Source organism: Triticum aestivum, chromosome 6B, assembly GCF_018294505.1.
Source record: "Triticum aestivum cultivar Chinese Spring chromosome 6B, IWGSC CS RefSeq v2.1, whole genome shotgun sequence".
Taxonomy (NCBI): domain Eukaryota; kingdom Viridiplantae; phylum Streptophyta; class Magnoliopsida; order Poales; family Poaceae; genus Triticum; species Triticum aestivum.
In genome coordinates this window covers 672,544,160-672,561,332 of record NC_057810.1, presented here as the reverse complement: position 1 = coordinate 672,561,332, position 17,173 = coordinate 672,544,160, and positions in this window count along the sequence as shown.

Genomic DNA, 17,173 nt, shown 5'->3' with positions numbered 1-17,173 from the left:
TGGATTTTTCGCAGGTAAGAAAACGTTCTTGCTAGAACCCAATTGCAGCCACGTAAAAGATGCAAGAACAATTAGAGGACGTCTAACTTGTTTTTACAGCAATTGCCTTGTGATGTGATATGGACAAAAGTTGTGATGAATGATGAATGATATATTGTGATGTATGAGATCATGTTCTTGTAATAGGAATCACGACTTGCATGTCGATGAGTATGACAACCGGCAAGAGCCATAGGAGTTGTCTTAATTATTGTATGACCTGCGTGTCAATGATTTAACACCATGTAATTATTTTACTTTATTGCTAAACCGTTAGCCATAGTAGTAGAAGTAATAGTTGGCGAGCAACTTCATGGAGACACGATGATGGAGATCATGGTGTCATGCCGGTGACGAAGATGATCATGGAGCCCCGAAGATGGAGATCAAAGGAGCTATATGATATTGGCCATATCATGTCACTACTATATAATTGCATGTGATGTTTATTATGTTTATGCATCTTGTTTACTTAGAACGACGGTAGTAAATAAGATGATCCCTTATAACAATTTCAAGAAAGTGTTCTCCCCTAACTGTGAGCCGTTGCTAAAGTTCGTCGTTTTGAAGCACCACGTGATGATCGGGTGTGATAGATTCTTACGTTCACATACAACGGGTGTAAGACAGTTTTACACATGCAAACACTTAGGTTGACTTGACGAGCCTAGCATGTACAGACATGGCCTCGGAACACAGAGACCGAAAGGTCGAACATGAGTCGTATGGAAGATACGATCAACATGGAGATGTTCACCGATGATGACTAGTTCATCTCACGTGATGATCGGACACGGCCTAGTCGACTCGGATCGTGTAACACTTAGATGACTAGAGGGATGTCTAATCTGAGTGGGAGTTCATTAAATAATTTGATTAGATGAACTTAATTATCATGAACTTAGTCTAAAATCTTTGCAAAATATGTCTTGTAGATCAAATGGCCAACGCTCATGTCAACATGAACTTCAATGCGTTCCTAGAGAAAACCAAGCTGAAATATGATGGCAGCAACTATACGGACTGGGTCCAGAACCTGAGGATCATCCTCATAGCTGCCAAGAAAGCCTATGTCCTAGAAGGACCGCTAGGTGAAGCACCCATCCCAGAGAACCAAGAGGTTATGAACGCTTGGCAGTCACGTGCTGATGATTACTCCCTCGTTCAGTGCGGCATGCTTTACAGCTTAGAACCGGGGCTCCAAAAGTGTTTTGAGCGACATGGAGCATATGAGATGTTCGAGGAGCTGAAAATGGTTTTCCAAGCTCATACCCGGGTCAAGAGATATGAAGTCTCCGACAAGTTGTACAGTTGTAAGATGGAGGAAAATAGTTCTGTCAGTGAGCACATACTCAAAATGTCTGGGTTGCACAACCGCATGTCCCAGCTAGACATTAACCTCCCGGACGAGGCGGTCATTGACAGAATCCTTCAGTCGCTCCCACCGAGCTACAAGAGCTTTGTGATGAACTACAATATGCAGGGGATGATGAAAACTATTCCTGAAGTATTTTCAATGGTTAAGTCGGCAGAGGTAGAAATCACGAAAGAACATCAAGTGTTGATGGTCAATAAAACCACCAAGTTCAAGAAAGGCAAGGGTAAGAAGAACTTCAAGAAGGACGACAAGGATGTTGCCGCGCCCGGTAAGCCAGTTGCCGAGAAGAAGTCAAAGAATGGACCCAAGCCTGAGACTGAGTGCTTTTATTGCAAAGGGAAGGGTCACTGGAAGCGGAACTGCCCCAAATACTTAGCGGACAAGAAGGCCGGCAACACTAAAGGTATATGTGATATACATGTAATTGATGTGTACCTTACCAGTAATCATAGTAACTCCTGGGTATTTGATACCGGTGTCGTTGCTCATATTTGTAACTCACAGCAGGAGCTGCGGAATAAGCGGAGACTGGCGAAGGACGAGGTGACGATGCGCGTCGGGAATGGTTCCAAGGTCGATGCGATCGCTGTCGGCACGCTGCCTCTACATTTACCCACGGGATTAGTTTTGAACCTCAATAATTGTTATTTAGTACCAAGTTTGAGCATGAACATTGTATCTGGATCTCGTTTAATACGAGATGGCTACTCATTTAAATCCGAGAATAATGGTTGTTCTATTTATATGAGAGATATGTTTTATGGTCATGCCCCGATGGTTAATGGCTTATTCTTAATGAATCTCGAACGTAATGTTACACATATTCATAGTGTCAATACCAAAAGATGTAAAGTTGATAACGATAGTCCCACATACTTGTGGCACTGCCGCCTTGGTCACATTGGTGTCAAGCGCATGAAGAAGCTCCATGCTGATAGACTTTTAGAGTCTCTCGATTATGAATCATTTGACACATGCGAACCATGCCTCATGGACAAAATGACTAAGACTCCGTTCTCCGGAATAATGGAGCGAGCAACCAACTTATTGGAAATCATACATACTGATGTGTGCAGTCCAATGAGCGTTGAGGCTCGTGGAGGATATCGATATGTTCTCACTCTCACTGATGACTTAAGTAGATATGGGTATGTCTACTTGATGAAACACAAGTCTGAGACCTTTGAAAAGTTCAAGGAATTTCAGAATGAGGTAGAGAATCAACGTGACCGAAAGATAAAGTTCCTACGATCAGATCGTGGAGGAGAATATTTAAGTCACGAATTTGGTACACACTTAAGGAAATGTGGAATCGTTTCACAACTCACGCCGCCTGGAACACCTCAGCGTAATGGTGTGTCCGAACGTCGTAATCGCACTCTATTGGATATGGTGCGGTCTATGATGTCTCTTATCGATTTACCGCTATCATTTTGGGGATACGCTCTAGAGACAGCTACATTCACTTTAAATAGGGCTCCGTCTAAATCCGTTGAGACGACACCGTATGAATTATGGTTTGGGAAGAAACCTAAGCTGTTGTTTCTCAAAGTTTGGGGATGCGATGCTTATGTCAAGAAACTTCAACCTGAAAAGCTCAAACCCAAGTCGGAAAAATGCGTCTTCATAGGATACTCTAAGGAAACCATTGGGTATAACTTCTACTTAAGATCCAAGGGCAAGATCTTTGTTGCCAAGAACGGATCCTTTCTGGAAAAATAGTTTCTCTCGAAAGAAGTAAGTGGGAGGAAAGTAGAACTCGATTAAGTACTACCTCTTGAACGGGAAAGTAGTGCAGCTCAGGAAAATGTTCCTGTGGTGCCTACACCGACTGGTGAGGAAATTAATGATGATGATCAAAGTACTTCGGATCAAGTTGCTACTGAACTTCGTAGGTCCACAAGGACACGTTCCACACCAGAGTGGTATGGCAACCCTGTCCTGGAAATCATGTTGTTAGACAACGGTGAACCTTCGAACTATGAAGAAGCGATGGCGGGCCCAGATTCCAACAAATGGCTTGAAGCCATGCAATCCGAGATAGAATCCATATATGAAAACAAAGTATGGACTTTGACGGACTTGCCCGATGATCGGCGAGCGATAGAAAACAAATGGATCTTTAAGAAGAAGATGGACGCGGATGGTAATGTTACCATCTATAAAGCTCGATTTGTCGCTAAGGGTTATCGGCAAGTTCAAGGGGTTGACTATGATGAGACTTTCTCTCCCGTAGTGAAGCTGAAGTCTGTCCGAATCATGTTAGCAATTGCCGCATACTATGATTATGAGACATGGCAGATGGACGTCAAAACGGCATTCCTTAACGGCTATCTTAAGGAAGAACTGTATATGATGCAGCCGGAGGGTTTTGTCGATCCTAAGAATTCTAACAAGGTATGCAAGCTCCATCGATCCATTTATGGACTGGTGCAAGCATCTCGGAGTTGGAACATTCGCTTTGATGAGATGATCAAAGCGTTTGGGTTTATGCAAACTTATGGAGAAGCCTGCGTTTACAAGAAAGTGAGTGGGAGCTCTGTAGCATTTCTCATATTATATGTAGATGACATACTTTTGATGGGAAATGATATAGAACTTTTGGACAGCATTAAGGCCTACTTGAATAAGTGTTTTTCAATGAAGGACCTTGGAGAAGCTGCTTACATATTAGGCATCAAGATCTATAGGGATAGATTGAGACGCCTCATAGGTCTTTCACTAAGCACATACCTTGATAAGATATAGAAGAAGTTCAAAATGGATCAGTCCAAGAAAGGGTTCTTGCCTATATTACAAGGTGTGAGATTGAGCTCGGCTCAATGCCCGACCACGGCAAAAGATAAAGAAGAGATGAGTGTCATCCCCTATGCCTCAGCCATAGGATCTATTATGTATGCCATGCTATGTACCAGACCTGATGTAAACCTTGCCGTAAGTTTGGTAGGAAGGTACCAAAGTAATCCCGGCAAGGAACACTGGACAGCGGTCAAGAATATCCTGAAGTACCTAAAAAGGAAAAAGGACATGTTTCTCATTTATGGAGGTGACGAAGAGCTCGTCGTAAAGGGTTATGTCGACGCTAGGTTCGACACAGATCTGGATGACTCTAACTCACAAACCGGATACGTGTATATGTTGAATCGTGGACCAGTAAGCTGGTGCAGTTGCAAGCAGAGCGTCGTGGCGAGATCTACATGTGAAGCGGAGTACATGGCACCTTCAGAGGCAGCACATGAAGCAATATGGATGAAGGAGTTCATCACCGACCTCGGAGTCATACCCAATGCGTCGGGGCCAATCACTCTCTTCTGTGATAACACTGGAGCTATTGCCCTTGCCAAGGAGCCCAGGTTTCACAAGAAGACGAGGCACATCAAGCGTCGTTTCAACTCCATCCGTGAAAATGTTCAAGATGGAGACATAGATATTTGCAAAGTACATACGGATCTGAATGTCGCAGATCCGTTGACTAAACCTCTTTCGCGAGCAAAACATGATCAACACCAGAACTCTATGGCTGTTCGATTCATCACAATGTAACTAGATTATTGACTCTAGTGCAAGTGGGAGACTGTTGGAAATATGCCCAGAGGCAATAATAAAACGATTATTATTATATTTCCTTGTTCATGATAATTGTCTTTTATTCATGCTATAATTGTATTATCCGAAAATCGTAATACACGTGTGAATACATAGACCACAATATGTCCCTAGTGAGCCTCTAGTTGACTAGCTCGTTGATCAACAGATGGTCATGGTTTCCTGACTATGGACATTAGATGTCGTTGATAATGGGATCACATCATTAGGAGAATGATGTGATGGACAAGACCCAATCCTAAGCATAGCACAAGATCGTGTAGTTCATTTTGCTAGAGCTTTTCCAATGTCAAGTATCTTTTACTTAGACCATGAGATCGTGTAACTCCCGGATCCCGTAGGAATGCTTTGGGTGTACCAAACGTCACAACGTAACTGGGTGACTATAAAGGTGCACTACAGGTATCTCCGAAAGTGTCTGTTGGGTTAACACGGATCGAGACTAGGATTTGTCACTCCGTATGACGGAGAGGTATCTCTGGGCCCACTCGGTAATGCATCATCATAATGAGCTCAAAGTGACCAAGTGTCTGGTCACGGGATCATGCATTGTGGTACGAGTAAAGTGACTTGCCGGTAACGAGATTGAACGAGGTATTGGGATACCGACGATCGAATCTCGGGCAAGTAACGTACCGATTGACAAAGAGAATTGTATACGGGGTTGCTTAAATCCTCGACATCGTGGTTCATCCGATGAGATCATCGAGGAGTGCGTGGGAGCCAACATGGGTATCTAGATCCTGCTGTTGGTTATTGACCGAAGAGCCGTCTCGGTCAATGTCTACATGTCTCCCGAACCCGTAGGGTCTACACACTTAAGGTTCGGTGACGCTAGGGTTGTATGAATATGAGTATGTAGCAAACCGAAGGTTGTTCGGAGTCCCGGATGAGATCCCGAACGTCACGAGGAGTTCTGGAATGGTCCGGAGGTAAAGAATTATATATGGGCAGTCGAGTTTCGGCCATCGGGAAAGTTTCGGGGTCCATCGGTATTGTACCGGGACCACCGGAAGGCTCCCGGGGGTCCACCGGGTGGGGCCACCTACCCCGGAGGGCCCCATGGGCTGAAGTGAGAGGGGAACCAGCCCCTAGTGGGCTGGTGCGCCCCCCTGGGCCCCCCTCTGCGCCTAGGGTTGGGAAACCTAGGGGAGGGGGCGCCTCCACTTGCCTTGGGGGGCACTCCACCCCCCTTGGGCGCCGCCCCCTAGAGATCCCATCTCTAGGGCCGGCGCCCCCCTGGGGGTCCCTATATAAAGAGGGGGGTGGGAGGGCAGCCGCACCTGAAGTCTTGGCGCCTCCCTCTCCCCTTGCTACACCTTCTCCTCCCGTAGTCGCTTGGCGAAGCCCTGCCGGAACCATGCTGCATCCACCACCACGCCGTCGTGCTGCTGGATCTTCATCAACCTCTCCTTCCCCCTTGCTGGATCAAGAAGGAGGAGACGTCATCCGCTCCATACGTGTGTTGAACACGGATGTGCTGTCCGTTCGGCACTTGGTCATCAGTGATTTGGATCACGACGAGTACGACTCCCTCAACCCCGTTCTCTTGAACGCTTTCACTCGCGATCTACAAAGGTATGTAGATGCACTACTATCACTCGTTGCTAGATGAACTCATAGATGGATCTTGGTGAAATCGTAGATTTTTTTTTATTTTCTGCAACGTTCCCCAATAGGTGATTCCCACTATTTCCGGGTAATAGCAAAACTTGTGTTTTCTTGTTTGGCATGGATAAACTCTTGGTCGATTCGTTGGCTAACCGACTGATTTCTGGAATCTGCAGCGCTGCTACCTCAGAGACTTCAGCCAGGAACGGGGATCAAGAAATGGAAGATGCTGACACCTCCAACCTTGGTATGATCTCTGTAGTTTTGTTTTTGGTCGATTAGATCTTCATCTTTAACTTTGAATCTTTCTTGTAGCCCCACCTCATGTCATTGATCTCCCTGACGATGACGATGAGGAGCCACTGAGGCAGAGGAGGAACAAGAAGGACACTGCTGGCAAGACTGCTCAGGTTATATTAGCACCTGAGACGCTGGTTCCGGAGGGAGGCAACTGTTGGAAATATGCCCTAGAGGCAATAATAAAAGGATTATTATTATATTTCCTTGTTCATGATAATTGTCTTTATTCATGCTATAATTGTATTATCCAGAAATCGTAATACACATGTGAATACATAGACTATAATATGTCCCTAGTAAGCCTCTAGTTGACTAGCTCGTTGATCAACAGATAGTCATGGTTTCCTAACTATGGACATTAGATGTCGTTGATAATGGGATCACATCATTAGGAGAATGATGTGATGGACAAGACCCAATCCTAAGCATAGCACAAGATCGTGTAGTTCATTTTGCTAGAGCTTTTCCAATGTCAAGTATCTTTTCCTTAGACCATGAGATCGTGTAACTCCCGGATACCGTAGGAGTGCTTTGGGTGTATCAAACATCACAGCATAACTGGGTGACTATAAAGGTGCACTACAGGTATCTCCGAAAGTGTCTGTTGGGTTGACACGGATCGAGACTGGGATTTGTCACTCTGTATGACGGAGAGGTATCTCTGGGCCCACTCGGTAATGCATCATCATAATGAGCTCAAAGTGACCAAGTGTTTGGTCACGGGATCATGCATTACGATACGAGTAAAGTGACTTGCCGGTAACGAGACTGAACGAGGTATTGGGATACCGACGATCGAGTCTCGGGCAAGTAACGTACCGATTGACAAAGGGAATTGTATACGGGGTTGATTGAATCCTCGACATCGTGGTTCATCCGATGAGATCATCGAGGAGAATGTGGGAGCCAACATGGGTATCCAAATCCCGCTGTTGGTTATTGACCGGAGAGCCGTCTCGGTCATGTCTACGTGTCTCCCGAACCCGTAGGGTCTACACACTTAAGGTTCGGTGACGCTAGGGTTGTATGAATATGAGTATGCAGCAAACCAAAAGTTGTTTGGAGTCCCGGATGAGATCCCGGACGTCACGAGGAGTTCCGGAATGGTCCGGAGGTAAAGAATTATATATAGGAAGTGGAGTTTCGGCCATCAGGAAAGTTTCGGGGGTCACCGGTATTGTACCAGGACCACCGGAAGGGTCCCTGGGGTCCACCGGATGGGGCCACCTATCTCGGAGGGCCCCATGGGCTGAAGTGGGAGGGGAACCAGCCCCTGGTGGGCTGGTGCGCCCCCCTGGGCCCCCCTCTGCGCCTAGGGTTGGGAACCCTAGGGGAGGGGGCGCCTCCACTTGCCTTGGGGGGCACTCCACCCCCCTTGGCCGCCGCCCCCTAGAGATCCCATCTCTAGTGCCGGCGCCCCCCCTGGGGGCCTATATAAAGGAGGGGGGAGGGAGGGCAGCCGCACCCTGAAGTCTTGGCGCCTCCCTCTCCCCTGCTACACCTCTCCCTCTCGCAGAAGCTCGGCGAAGCTCTGCCGGAACTCTGCTGCATCCACCACCACGCCGTCGTGCTACTGGATCTTCATCAACCTCTCCTTCCCCCTTGCTGGATCGAGAAGGAGGAGACATCATCTGCTCCGTATGTGTGTGGAACGCGGAGGTGCTGTCCGTTCGGCACTTGGTCATTGGTGATTTGGATCACGATGAGTACGACTCCCTCAACCCCGTTCTCTTGAACGCTTCCGCTCGCGATCTACAAAGGTATGTAGATGCACTCCTATCACTCGTTGCTAGATGAACTCATTGATGGATCTTGGTGAAACTGTAGGAATTTTTTTTATTTTCTGCAACGTTCCCCAACAGTGGCATCATGAGCCAGGTCTATGCGTAGTTCTCTATTGCACGAGTAGAACACAAATCTGTTGTGGGCGTAGATCTTGTCAACTTTCTTGCCGCTACTAGTCTTATTTTGCTTCAGCGGTATTGTGGGATGAAGCGGCCCGGACCGACCTTATACGTACACTTACGTGAGACAGGTTCCACTGACTGACATGCACTAGATGCATAAGGTGGCTAGCGGGTGTCTGTCTCTCCCACTTTAGTTGGAGCGGATTCGATGAAAAGGGTCCTTATGAAGGGTAAATAGAAGTTGACAAAATCACGTTGTGGTTATTCGTAGGTAAGAAAACATTCTTGCTAGAACCCAATTGCAGCCACGTAAAAGATGCAACAACAATTAGAGGACGTCTAACTTGTTTTTGCAGCAATTGTCTTGTGATATGATATGGCCAAAAGTTGTGATGAATGATGAATGATATATTGTGATGTATGAGATCATGTTCTTGTAATAGGAATCACGACTTGCATGTAGATGAGTATTACAACCGGCAGGAGCCATATGAGTTGTCTTAATTATTGTATGACCTGCGTGTCAATGATTTAACGCCATGTAATTACTTTACTTTATTGCTAAACCGTTAGCCATAGTAGTAGAAGTAATAGTTGGCGAGCAACTTCATGGAGACACGATGATGGAGATCATGATGATGGAGATCATGGTGTCATGCCGGTGATGAAGATGATCATGGAGCCCCGAAGATGGAGATCAAAGGAGCTATATGATATTGGCCATATCATGTCACTAATATATAATTGCATGTGATGTTTATTATGTTTATGCATCTTGTTTACTTAGAACGACGGTAGTAAATAAGATGATCCCTTATAACAATTTCAAGAAAGTGTTCTCCCCTAACTGTGCGCCGTTGCTAAAGTTCGTCGTTTCGAAGCACCACGTGATGATCGAGTGTGATAGATTCTTACGTTCACATACAACAGGTGTAAGACAGTTTTACACATGCAAAACACTTAGGGTTAACTTGACGAGCCTAGCATGTACAGACATGGCCTCGGAACACAAAGACCGAAAGGTCGAACATGAGTCGTATAGAAGATACGATCAACATGGAGATGTTCACCGATGATGACTAGTCCGTCTCACATGATGATCGGACACGGCCTAGTCGACTCGGATCGTGTAACACTTAGATGACTAGAGGGATGTCTAATCTAAGTGGGAGTTCATTAAATAATTTGATTAGATGAACTTAATTATCATGAACTTAGTCTAAAACCTTTGCAAATATGTCTTATAGATCAAATGGCCAACGCTCATGTCAACATGAACTTCAACGCGTTCCTAGAGAAAACCAAGTTGAAAGATGATGGCAGCAACTATACGGACTGGGTCCGGAACCTAAGGATTATCCTCATAGCTGCCAAGAAAGCATATGTCCTAGAAGGACCACTAGGTGAAGCACCCATCCTAGAGAACCAAGACGTTATGAACGCTTGGCAGTCACGTGCTGATGATTACTCCCTCGTTCAGTGCGGCATGCTTTACAGCTTAGAACCGGGGCTCCAAAAGCGTTTTGAGCAACACGGAGCATATGAGATGTTCGAGGAGCTGAAAATGGTTTTCCAAGCTCATGCCCGGGTCGAGAGATATGAAGTCTCCGACAAGTTCTACAGTTGTAAGATGGAGGAAAATAGTTCTGTCAGTGAGCACATACTCAAAATGTCTGGGTTGCACAACCGCCTGTCCCAGCTGGACATTAACCTCCCGGACGAGGCGGTCATTGACAGAATCCTTCAGTCACTCCCACCGAGCTACAAGAGCTTTGTGATGAACTACAATATGCAGGGGATGGTGAAAACTATTCCTAAAGTATTTTCAATGCTTAAGTCGGCAGAGGTAGAAATCAAGAAAGAACATCAAGTGTTAATGGTCAATAAAACCACCAAGTTCAAGAAGGGCAAGGGTAAAAAGAACTTCAAGAAGGACGACAAGGATGTTGCCGCGCCCGGTAAGCCAGTTGCCGGGAAGAAGTCAAAGAATGGACCCAAGCCTGAGACTGAGTGCTTTTATTGCAAAGGGAAGGGTCACTGGAAGCGGAACTGCCCCAAATACTTAGCAGACAAGAAGGCTGGCAACACTAAAGGTATATGTGATATACATGTAATTGATGTGTACCTTACCAGTAATCGTAGTAACTCCTGGGTATTTGATACCGGTGTCGTTGCTCATATTTGTAACTCACAGCAGGAGCTGCGGAATAAGCGGAGACTGGCGAAGGACGAGGTGACGATGCGCGTCGGGAATGGTTCCAAGGTCTATGTGATCGCCGTTGGCACGCTGCCTCTACATTTACCCACGGGATTAGTTTTGAACCTCAATAATTGTTATTTAGTACCAAGTTTGAGCATGGACATTGTATCTGGATCTCGTTTAATACGAGATGGCTACTCATTTAAATCCGAGAATAATGGTTGTTCTATTTATATGAGAGATATGTTTTATGGTCATGCCCCGATGGTCAATGGTTTATTCTTAATGAATCTCGAGCGTAATGTTACACATATTCATAGTGTGAATATCAAAATATGTAAAGTTGATAACGTTAGTCCGACATACTTGTAGCACTGCCGCCTTGGTCACATTGGTGTCAAGCGCATGAAGAAGCTCCATGCTGATGGACTTTTAGAGTCTCTAGATTATGAATCGTTTGACACATGCGAGCCATGCCTCATGGGCAAAATGACCAAGACTCCGTTCTCCGGAACAATGGAGTGAGCAACCAACTTATTGGAAATCATACGTACTGATGTGTGCGGTCCAATGAGCGTTGAGGCTCGCGGAGGATATCGTTATGTTCTCACTCTCACTGATGACTTGAGGAGATATGGGTATGTCTACTTAATGAAACACAAGTCCGAGACCTTTGAAAAGTTCAAGGAATTTCAGAATGAGGTAGAGAATCAACGTGACCGAAAGATAAAGTTCCTACGATCAGATCGTGGAGGAGAATATTTAAGTCACGAATTTGGTACACACTTAAGGAAATGTGGAATCGTTTCACAACTCACGCCGCCTGGAACACCTCAGCGTAACGGTGTGTCCGAACTCGTAATCGCACTCTATTGGATATGGTGCGGTCTATGATGTCTCTTACCGATTTACCGCTATCATTTTCGGGATACGCTCTAGAGACAGCTACATTCACTTTAAATAGGGCTCCGTCTAAATCCGTTGAGACGACACCGTATGAATTATGGTTTGGGAAGAAACCTAAGTTGTCGTTTCTCAAAGTTTGGGGATGCGATGCTTATGTCAAGAAACTTCAACCTGAAAAGCTCAAACCCAAGTCGGAAAAATGCGTCTTCATAGGATACCCTAAGGAAACCATTGGGTATACCTCTACTTAAGATCCGAGGGCAAGATATTTGTTGCCAAGAACGGATCCTTTCTGGAAAAATAGTTTCTCTCGAAAGAAGTAAGTGGGAGGAAAGTAGAACTCGATTAAGTACTACCTCTTGAACGGGAAAGTAGTGCAGCTCAGGAAAATGTTCCTGTGGTGCCTACACCGACTGGTGAGGAAATTAATGATGATGATCAAGGTACTTCAGATCAAGTTGCTACTGAACTTCGTAGGTCCACAAGGACACGTTCCACACCAGAGTGGTATGGCAACCCTGTCCTGGAAATCATGTCGTTAGACAACGGTGAACCTTCGAACTATGAAGAAGCGATGGCGGGCCCAGATTCCAACAAATGGCTTGAAGCCATGCAATCCGAGATAGAATCCATGTATGAAAACAAAGTATGAACTTTGACAGACTTGCCCGATGATCGACGAGCGATAGAAAACAAATGGATCTTTAAGAAGAAGACGGACGCGGATGGTAATATTACCATCTATAAAGCTCGACTTGTCGCTAAGGGTTATCGGCAAGTTCAAGGGGTTGACTACGATGAGACTTTCTCTCCCGTAGCTAAGCTGAAGTCCGTCCGAATCATGTTAGCAATTGTCGCATACTATGATTATGAGATATGGCAGATGGACGTCAAAACGGCATTCCTTAACGGACATCTTAAGGAAGAACTGTATATGATGCAACCGAAGGGTTTTGTCGATCCTAAGAATGCTAACAAGGTATGCAAGCTCCAGCGATCCATTTATGGGCTGGTGCAAGCATCTCGGAGTTGGAACATTCGCTTTGATGAGATGATCAAAGCGTTTGGGTTTATGCAGACTTATGAAGAAGCCTGCGTTTACAAGAAAGTGAGTGGGAGCTTTGTAGCATTTCTCATATTATATGTAGATGACATACTCTTGATGGGAAATGATATAGAACTTTTGGACAACACTAAGGCCTACTTGAATAAGTGTTTTTCAATGAAAGACCTTGGAGAAGCTGCTTACATATTAGGCATCAAGATCTACAGGGATAGATCGAGACGCCTCATAGGTCTTTCACAAAGCACATACCTTGATAAGATTTTGAAGAAGTTCAAAATGGATCAGTCCAAGAAAGGGTTCTTGCCTGTATTGCAAGGTGTGAGATTGAGCTCGGCTCAATGCCCGACCACGGCAAAAGTTAAAGAAGAGATGAGTGTCATCCCCTATGCTTCAGCCATAGGATCTATTATGTATGCCATGCTGTGTACCAGACCTGATGTAAACCTTGCCATAAGTTTGGTAGGAAGGTACCAAAGTAATCCCGGCAAGGAACACTGGACAGCGGTCAAGAATATCCTGAAGTACCTGAAAAGGACAAATGACATGTTTCTCGTTTATGGAGGTGACGAAGAGCTCGCCGTAAAGGGTTACGTTGATGCTAGCTTCGACACAAATCTGAATGACTCTAAGTCACAAACCGGATACGTGTATATGTTGAATGGTGGAGCAGTAAGCTGGTGCAGCTGCAAGCAGAGCGTCGTGGCGGGATCTACATATGAAGCGGAGTACATGGCAGCCTCGAAGGCAGCGCATGAAGCAATTTGGGTGAAGGAGTTCATCACCGACCTAGGAGTCATACCCGATGCGTCGGGGCCGATTAAACTCTTCTGTGACAACACTTGAGCTATTGCCCTTGCCAAGAAGCCCAGGTTTCACAAGAAGACCAGGCACATCAAGCATCGTTTCAACTCCACCGTGAAAATGTTCAAGATGGAGACATAGATATTTGCAAAGTACATACGGATCTGAATGTCGCAGATCCGTTAACTAAACCTCTTTCGCGAGCAAAACATGATCAACACCAGAACTCTATGGGTGTTCGATTCATCACAATGTAACTAGATTATTGACTCTAGTGCAAGTGGGAGACTGTTGGAAATATGCCCTAGAGGCAATAATAAAAGGATTATTATTATATTTCCTTGTTCATGATAATTGTCTTTATTCATGCTATAATTGTATTATCCGGAAATCGTAATACACGTGTGAATACATAGACTATAATATGTCCCTAGTAAGCCTCTAGTTGACTAGCTCGTTGATCAACAGATAGTCATGGTTTCTTGACTATGGACATTAGTTGTCGTTGATAACGGGATCGCATCATTAGGAGAATGATGTGATGGACAAGACCCAATCCTACGCGTAGCACAAGATCGTGTAGTTCGTTTTGCTAGAGCTTTTCCAATGTCAAGTATCTTTTCCTTAGACCATGAGATCGTGTAACTCCCGGATACCGTAGGAGTTCTTTGGGTGTATCAAACGTCACAACGTAACTGGGTGACTATAAAGGTGCACTACAGGTATCTCCAAAAGTGTCTGTTGGGTTGACACGGATTGAGACTGGGATTTGTCACTCCGTATGACGGAGAGGTATCTCTGGGCCCACTCGGTAATGCATCATCATAATGAGCTCAAAGTGACCAAGTGTTTGGTCACGGGATCATGCATTACGGTACGAGTAAAGTGACTTGCCGGTAACGAGACTGAACGAGGTATTGGGATACCGACGATCGAGTCTCGGGCAAGTAACGTACCGATTGACAAAGGGAATTGTATACGGGGTTGATTGAATCCTCGACATCGTGGTTCATCCGATGAGATCATCGAGGAGCATGTGGAAGCCAACATGGGTATCCAGATCCCGCTGTTGGTTATTGACCGGAGAGCCGTCTCGGTCATGTCTACATGTCTCCCGAACCCGTAGGGTCTACACACTTAAGGTTCGGTGACGCTAGGGTTGTATGAATATGAGTATCCAGCAAACTGAAAGTTGTTTGGAGTCTTGGATGAGATCCTGGACGTCACGAGGAGTTTCAGAATGGTCCTGAGGTAAAGAATTATATATAGGAAGTGAAGTTTTGGCCATCGGGAAAGTTTTGGGGGTCACCGGTATTGTACCGGGACCACCGCAAGGGTCCCGGGGGTCCACCGGGTGGGGCCACCTATCCCGGAGGGCCCCATGGGCTGAAGTGGTAGGGGAACCAGCCCCTGGTGGGCTGGTGCGCCCCCCCTGGGCCCTCCTCCGCGCCTAGGGTTGGGAACCCTAGGGGAGGGGGCTCCTCCACTTGCCTTGGGGGGCACTCCACCCCCCTTGGCCGCCGCCCCTAGAGATCCCATCTCTAGGGCCGGCGCCCCCCCTTGGGGCCTATATAAAGGAGGGGGGAGGGAGGGCAGCTGCACCCTGAAGTCTTGGCGCCTCCCTCTCCCCTGCTACACCTCTCCCTCTCGTAGAAGCTCGTCGAAGCTCTGCTGGAACTCTTCTGCATCCACCACCACGCCGTCGTGCTGCTGGATCTTCATCAACCTCTCCTTCCCCCTTGCTGGATCAAGACGGAGGAGACGTCATCCGCTCCGTACGTGTGTTGAACGCGGAGGTGCTGTCCATTCGGCACTTGGTCATCGGTGATTTGGATCACGACGAGTACGACTCCCTCAACCCCGTTCTCTTGAACGCTTCCGCTCGCGATCTACAAAGGTATGTAGATGCACTCTTATCACTCGTTGCTAGATGAACTCATAGATGGATCTTGGTGAAACCGTAGGAATTTTTTTTATTTTCTGCAACGTTCCCCAACAGCAACGTCACTCGGGCTACCGTGTCTTTTGTTGTGCCGCTGACGAGTGCTCGCCCTTCGTCGTCGAGTGTTGATCCGCCTTCCCTTTTCGCCACACACCACGTCCCAGAGGATCAAGCAGGCGGTGCTAAGGAAGCTATACGCCAAGCAGGGGTCATGATGGAGCAGGTGAAGGCGATCCGAGATGCCAGTCAAGCAGCTTATGATGCAAGCTCAGCTCTTCAGAGCAATGTCCAGGTTAGTTGATCACCGCTTGTTCTGTTAGGATATGGTACCTAAAAACTCTTCTTTCTGAAGATCTTAGTATCTGTACACCCACTGGGTGCGTCGATTAAATTTTTGGATTGGTGGGGGCACGCTGAGTGCATCCACTGGGTGTAGTCCCCGAGACTACTGTTGAATATTTCGATTCGGCTGTAGTCTTAGAAATGCTACGATTCTTTCTCTTGGTCACTCAGAAGTGACCTATTTTCGATGTCTGTCGACTGACTTTTCGCAGAAATCTTGCGAGCTTGTGGCATTTGGCCTTTCTGAAAAGGAAAAAAAGGAGAGGCCCGAACTCCCTTGCACACACTTGACGTGCTCCCGACCCCTTTGGGCGCAGCACACCTTGTGGGCTTAAACAAGACAGAGCGCATGAGCCAGCTTTGGATAACCGGTTAACCACCATCATCGTCAGCCAACTACTGCTCCAAATGCCAAGCCACCGCCCACATGATTCCAAAAAGAATCTGTAAGCGTTTCCTTTCCTAGTACTCCATCCGTCCGGAAATACTACGTCTAGATACATTTGTTTTTGTCCATTTTGATGACAATTATTTCCGGACGGAGGGAGTAGCTTATACGGAGTATTAATCTGCTCCGACTTCTTCGTTTTAACGTCATCGTTGAGGTCTCGCGCCACCTCCTGACGGCCCGGACCGCGCAAGCGTACACGCACGCAGCTCTCAGCTGGCGGCAAACGCCAACTACCAACCGCGCGCCGGATCCCCCGCCGAATCGCCCACCACTCGCTCCTCATCATTCCCTTTTGTGTTTATCCCCTGGTTTTTAAACCCTCCTGTCACCGCTTTGATTTGGCGTACAAATCAGAGCACCCAAAAGAGGAGCCAGACATGGATAGAAAAAACAATTAACGATTGTGTGTGAAAGCAACCGGCAGCCATGGTAAACCGACACTGTGTTCTTAACGCACCATCAACAGGAAAACAGTCAGCGGTTTACCTTGCCCTGCAAATACCCTTTTACCAGTTCTGATTTTGTTTGTTTGTTGCCTACTAGTAGTATTTCTGGACCATTCTGACTAACCGATTCATTTAAAGACAGCTCTTGCGCATGCACGCTGGGCTTAATTGCAAATGA